Source organism: Mytilus edulis, unplaced genomic scaffold, assembly GCF_963676685.1.
Source record: "Mytilus edulis unplaced genomic scaffold, xbMytEdul2.2 SCAFFOLD_409, whole genome shotgun sequence".
NCBI lineage: Eukaryota > Metazoa > Mollusca > Bivalvia > Mytilida > Mytilidae > Mytilus > Mytilus edulis.
The window spans coordinates 32,298-39,781 of record NW_027267333.1 but is presented as its reverse complement, the minus strand read 5'-3'; the positions used below and the strand labels follow the sequence as shown (position 1 = coordinate 39,781).

The 7,484-nt window shown below is 33.5% G+C and overlaps 1 long non-coding RNA gene across 1 annotated transcript; it reads left to right on the top strand.

The window, feature by feature from the left end:
* The first annotated feature begins 583 nt into the window (after positions 1–583).
* Positions 584–1,598, top strand: LOC139505188 (uncharacterized). Its single transcript, XR_011659602.1, has 2 exons — positions 584–800; positions 1,518–1,598. It is a non-coding gene; the product is annotated as an uncharacterized lncRNA (long non-coding RNA).
* The last annotated feature ends 5,886 nt before the right edge of the window (positions 1,599–7,484 follow it).

Sequence of the window (7,484 nt, the reverse complement as noted above, 5' to 3'; positions counted from 1 at the left end):
AATAAATGCTGATGTGGTTAAGCAGTGAATAACAGTGTTTCTGCAATATTTAACAGGTTAGGTGTGATTTTTTTTTATATGAGTTTTCGTGTAATATAAATATATCTTTAAATAGTTTTTGAATATTAGAATATCTATTTATGGGCTAAATTAAAATGCATCCGTCGTTTCGGCAATAAGCCTTTGTTTATTCTTTTTATCCTTGTTTTGTAGGAAAATATTATAAGTAGTAAAAGTTTCAACCTTTTAAAATCTTTCATTTCAAACAGTGAAAAGCTATTAGAAAACGGAATAGGGCTGATTCGAGGATTAAGAACGGTTTACAAACTTGACCCAACATACGTGTTAATTTAATTTTCCATTTTACTAGTCCTGTTTAAAGTTTATAATGCATAACCATGCATTGCATGTAGTAAATTAAACACTGTCATATGCCGTTAGTTTATATCGCTTTTCAAAAAATGGCAAATATGGTTGTTTATTAGATATACACTATCACTATCATTGCCGAAACGTCATTTAAACACAGCAGTGAATCTGGCCAAACATAAAACTGAAGATATTGTTGATGTAAAATAAACAGTTACACAAACAAGTAGTCTTGTTCTTTGAAAGGGAAAAAATAAAACATTTTATAAACCTTCATTATGAATGTAATGAAAATGTATATTATGTAAAAAGCAATAAAAAAGGAGGTAAACTTGAATGGGTATTAAAATTATCTCAATTTTTTTCAGGGATATTTGATGTACGTGTTCATTTGTATGTGGAGAAAGGCAGACTAAGAATAGGCAGAATTGGTAAATAACTTATAATTCTTCCAAACCTTTGATACATTTACAAAAGCTTACACGTATACACCAATCATTATGAATGGTATTCAACCAATGTAATTATTTATTATACTAGACATATTTAATCAAAGAGTGTAAGAGACATTTATATGTATCTCAAATTATTTCAGCGTTCAGCAATCATTACCAGGATTTTGATATATGATACATTTAAAGATCACAATATAAAACTTGTCGTCGGATAACTGTAGTGAACGTTACAAAGAAATCAATATATATCATTCATACATGGGTAGGGGTTACATTTGCCTTAATCTTTATACTGAATGTAAGCGAGTTGTGAAATATCATCAAATATTTTGCATATCCATGTTGAAATGAGCATAGAACATGAAAGGATATAATTATTACGATTTTAATAGGACGATTTAGATTTTTTGTTTTTCCAAGCAGACCTGTAACAGGTATAAAACATGCAATTGATTTGATAAAGTTAAAACGTAAAAAATATCAATCATTGCACGATAAAAAAAAAGAACAGATACCTGTTAACTTACAATTTGGGAGAGAGAAAAAATTGTAGCAAAAATATAGAACACAATTGTCCAATTGTATTTCCTGCGTTGTTCAAAACGTGTATTTTGATAGATTTACATTTTTATGTTTTTGAATTTTTAATTTTGCGGTCTCAATCATATCTTATCTCATTTTCTTTTTTTGCAGGAAAATACAAAATAAAGAAAGCTGTGAAAAATTATATGTACGGACATTATTACTAATAAAAGTACCGTAATATCATAGAAATAGTGTGTTGTTTTTTTAATCACAGATTGATACACAAAGTTTATAGGAATACGTGATTATTTGATTGCTGTTTGCTTAATTTCCAGTGGCAATATTTCACATATGTTCATACTTGCAAGAAAAGAATAAGACGCGCAACCAATTATACAAGTATTGACTTTAAAAAAAAAACATCTGTTATCCACTTACAAAGCTGCAAATAACCAAAACTAAGTGTGACATGCAGATAAAATAACCAAGTTCACAGAGTAAGACTTCACATTTAAATGTTCTTATAAACAAAAAGTATCGATAAGATAATGTTGATAGAACTCAGTTTTTATTATTAATAATCATATGATTCATTCCAAACTAAATATAAGAAGATGTGGTATGAGTGCTTATGAGACAACACTCCATCCAAGTGTGGTATGGGTAATTCAAAATATGAGGGTACACATCAATGTTACTTAATGTACACATCGTGGGTTAACACAGACCGTGTAATCGACAACTGATTGAAATTATTTTATTGTATCAATAAAAGTAGGCGAAATAAACCTCAACAAAAATCTACAGAAAACCTCATGTGTAAAAAAAAATCAAAATTATGTACAAAAATCACAGACGACTTTAAATAGGACTGAAACGCTTTAGTGTTATATCAAAAGACATGCAGACACAGCGCCAACTATTAAAGACATTCTAGAACGTACCTGACATTTGACGTCGTAATTAGAATTCGCTTTATCAATGAGTGATGTAACCGTCAAAGCATAAATCCGTACAAATTATCTCCGTGCATATGCCTGTCCTTGCAATGTGCATATGTTGTTTTTTTTTACCTTCACTGTATGAATAAATAAAAAATATAAAAACTCAAAAGTGTATTTAAAGATCAATTTACAGTCTTTAATATTAGAAACATTTTACAGTGTTTTACTGACAAGAGCACCATGATAGGTGTCACATATTGACAAAGTCCCGTCCGATATTGTATGGAGTCCTGGTGATAAGTCGCTCGTTTTTAACCGGATTTTTGTGACAAAAATGTCGGTTATTGATTTGGGGATGTACGGCGGGTGGTCGGCGGGTGGCAGCCAATGTTGTCCGTGCATTTACTCATTAACCGTTCAACCAAAGCTTTTAAAATTTTAAAATGTTGTTACTGACAACAAAATGGGGGTCAAGTTAAATAATGACGATTTTGGCTTTTACGGTTATGGAGTTATGGTTCATTGAAAGATTGAAAAATGGTGTTATCAGTCATGTTGTTGCATTTACTCATGAACCGTTTAACCAAAGCTTTTAAAATTTTAATATGTTGGTACTGACAACAAAATGGAGGTCAAGTTCAAAAATGACGATTTTGGCTTTTACGGTTATGGAGTTATGGTTCTTGAAAGATTGAAAAATGTTGTTATCAGTCATGTTGTTGTTTTTTACTCATGAACCGTTTAACCAAAGCTTTAAAAATTTTAATATGTTGTTACTGATGACAAAATGGAGGTCAAATTTGATATTGATGATTTTCACTGTAACTGTGCATCAGCTATGGTTCATGTGATATGGAAAAAATGCCAGGACACAAATGAATATTAATAAATACGGTTTGCTGTCGCTCTGACAGCCTCTTGTCTGTAGTTTATTTTGTGTCTTTTGAAATTTTTTATGGCATTGAAAGTAAATAGTTATCAAAGGTACCAGGATTATAATTTAGTACGCCAGACGCGTGTTTCGTCTACATAAGACTCATCAGTGACGCTCAAATCCAAATATGTATAAAGCCAAACAAGTACAAAGTTGAAGAGCATTGAGTATCCAAAATTCCAAAAAGTTGTGCCAAATACAGCTAAGGTAATCTATGCCTGGGATAAGAAAATCCTTAGTTTTTCGAAAAATTCATAGTTTTGTGAACAGGAAATTTATAAAAATGACCACATTATAGATATTCATGTCAACCATGACTTGATACCGGCATATCAAATGTACTTAACATTTGGATTTTTCTGCATATCCAAATGAGGAGCCTCTTGCTTTTGTTAGGTTTTTTTTGAATTTGGGATTATTTACATGTAATATGTAATTAGATTGACTAGTATACTTTTTAATTTCGTCGGGATGTTTTTTAACACTTTGTTTTGTTTTCATTCTCAGTTTTTAATCCGTGAAATTGTTGCACGAGTAAATTAATATTCTTAGATTAATACATAAGCCATTTTTCTCCCATTTTAAAATGGAGGGGCGGAAGATACCAGAAGGACAATCAAAATCATACATCGAAAATAAGCTGACACCGCCATGGCTAAAAAAGGAATGTGAAAAGACTACTAATAGTACACAAGACACAAAATAGAAAACTAAAGACTAAGCTTAACAAATCCCACCAAACAATTTGGGGTGATCTCGGGTTCTTAACACACGTTGCACCCGTCATATATAATCAAGTTGTTTTATTAATGATTCAATACAATTGAGAATAGAAAATGGGGAATGTTGTCAAAGGGACAACAACCCGACAACAGAACAGGCAACAGCAGAAGGTCACCAATAGGCCACTAAACAAATATCTATACTAGTTCAGTGATCATGGACGTCATACAAAACCCCAAAATACACAAGAAACTAAAATTAAAAATCATATAAGACTAACAAATGCCAGAAGTTCCTGACTTGGGACAGGCAAAAAATGCGGCGGGGTTAAACATGTTTTTTGAGATCTCATCCCTCCCCCTATACCTCTAGCCAATGTAGAAAAGTAAACGCATAACAATACGCACAGTAAAATTTAGTTCAGGGAAAGTCCGAATCTGATGTCAGAAGAGATAACAAAAGAAAATAAACAAAATGACAATAATACATAAATAAGAAACAAACTACTAGCAGTTACTGACATGACAGTTTCAGACTATTTCTCATCCAATCTTTTATGGTAATATTCTTTACAAAGCACAAAAATGTCAGTATTCAACTCAGAAGCTAACAAAACCTTGAAACATACTTATTAAGAAGGGATATAGTTACGATACTGTTGTCAGGTCATTGACGATTGCATATGTATGCTTTAATATAGATTCACCTATAGGGTCTTTGCATCGGAATTAAATACAATTATTTAAAAACCAGTTGTTGGCATAACACGGGTTATGTTCTTCTCCTATATTTTATGATGGTATAAAACTAAACCCCTAAAATGTCGCTTTCATATCCCCTTTATTAGTGAAAGTATTCATTTAATCCAGAAAAGATCGATTTTATATTGTTCGAGAACCTTATTGTTTCTAATTACTCTTAATGTTTCACCAAAAATGAAGAAGGTTTTTCATAGGAATTGGAAGTTATCATTTGGTTTTTACAGTTTAATATTGAACAGAGATGTGCAAGAATCACTCCCCTTGACATTTAATAGTCTAAACAATAACAAGTAAAATAAGCCAAATGTAATGGACTTTAGAGGATCAATTCAATTGGGATTGAAAAAATAAACCAAGTAAGACTTATAATATCTTCTTGACAGACAAAGTATTTGCGCAAAACTTTAAATTACATGTCAACCGTCTTCTTTTCCACAAAGATGATACATGTATAATTGAATATTAATTGTTTCTCAATGTGTACATTCGACGGATGATATATTTGAATAACATCTGCTTACAATTTCGGCACAAGTAATATCAGCAATTTTTGGTTGGTTAATTTTTAGCTAACCGGACCTGATTTTCCAACGTGAGCTTATGCCATCACTTGGCGTCTGCCGTCCGTCATGAAATTTTGAGACGAATCGAACCTCCCATTGTTGAGTTGTTGCCACTTAATTTGTAATTTGAAGATTTTGCTGTTGTTGGTTATCATCTTGAATGTTATAATAGTCCGGCCGATCGGTGAAAAAATTGCTCAAATAATGAGGAAAGCACCAATTTTTGCATGATGGTACATTTTTGTGTACTGAGCAATATTAGCTATGGACCCACCCTCAAAATTCAATATGGCGGCTTATTTCAAGATGGCCGCAGTAGGTTCTAAAATATTTTCCAGTATTACACAAACCACAGTGGATTTGATCCTGGAAGCACAAAAATCAACATATTTGAATGACTTGGTGTACTTAGCAAGATTTTGTTTTGATCTATCTTTAAAATACAAAAATGGCGGCTATTTTCAAAATGGCCGCCTTGAAAAATAAGCAAATATTCATTATTTAGAATTGACCTGAATATAAACATTTTATTGATGCATAGTGTCATTTAGTATCTGTCCCAGTTCTGTGCTTTTTGATTTTGCCTTGCTTGTCATTTCATACACAAAGTAGTAGCTTTCATAAAAAGCTGCACTATTGGTTGTCTTTGGTAACACATAAAAGCTGTGACTTGGGATTTATCTACCTTTAGATATTATTTAATGCCTATCTTATTTCTTGGGTCGCAATATTTTGCAATTTGAGAAATTAAACTGAGAATTGAGAATCATTTAAACACATATCAGTGAAATGGAAGGAATTGAGGACAACAAGGACAAGAAAATTGAAATGGCAGAAACTGAATCACTTGAGGATATGGAGAAACCCACAGTGGAAGACGCTTTAACAGAGGACAGCTCAGAAATGACTATTGAACAAATGTAACAAAAATTTTTAGCAGATAGAAAAATCTAATGCTCAAAGAACAGCTGAGATTTACCGCAATATAAAACAGAGCGAGACGTGAATTGATACAATATGTGTAGGTCTCATTACGTTTCAAGCTCAACAGAAAGAGGCAATGAATATTAATAACGAACAGGTGAGAGCAATATCTCAGCAACTTCAGCAGTCTTAACAGGATAGACCACAAGGCTAGTAATAATTGCTTGGCGGAATTGATGGTCAGACCAATAAGATATTCTATGTTGTGGTGAGACGAATGGACAAGCTGACAACAACTGAGGAAGGAGACACAGTTCAGTTTAAAAGTGCATTTCAATAGCAGGGTACCTTCCAACAACTGGCATCTGTTGTAAATGAATTAGTGGACAATCGAAATAAAGAAGTTAAAATCCCTGCACAGGCACATCATCTAAGCCAAAATTTGACCTTAGCCAGTACAACGCAAGTTTACCAAAAGTACACAACAAAATCCAAGCCTTGGGTCTTTCCCCAATTGTAGTTCGCATGAACCATCAACCGTGCCAACTCTGTTGAAGGTGTCTTCACCTTAAGTCAAAAATCCTATGTCAGGGCCATTTGCCCTGCATGAGACAGTTCAAATTATTCAATAACAATCTCTATTTAAGAACATTTACTATAAACCTCTAGTACTAATCAAGGATACCCGCAAAAGTCTTATGTGTCTTCTTACGCACACTTACCATCAACTATGATTCAATAATATTTTTTCAGAGCAACACACCATTACAGAAACAATTGGCTGCACGTTGATTCTATCAAGTTTCTCCAATGCTGAATGCAGTTCCTACTTTCGGTATCATCCCCGTCGAGACAATGGCAATACCACATTATCACTCCAGTTAAGACAACCTTGTCAGCTCCTGGAGCTCTAACAGGCTTCCCATAACAGCAAGCTGACTCCACTGACCGATACAGGAAAGGGCAGAGGAAACCGAAAGAGTGTGGCAACACTTTTTTTTCAGACTCCTCATTGGAGAGAGAATATACCCGATGGCAGGAAAATCTTGGTGCAAGGCACCGGAGCCGATGCCCACAGATCCCAAAAATGCAAAAACCCAATAGAAGAGGATCAATGACTTGGGAAGCGTTTTTTGAACGAACTGCCGGTAGATGACAATGGGAAAACAAAACAAAAATGTGTGTAGGCCCCAGATTGCAAGGCCGATGTTGGCTTTGAGTACGCTCGCAAGTTAAACACAGATGATGATTCCAAGGCCTTAAAAAAACATTCATTTGGAGCAGCG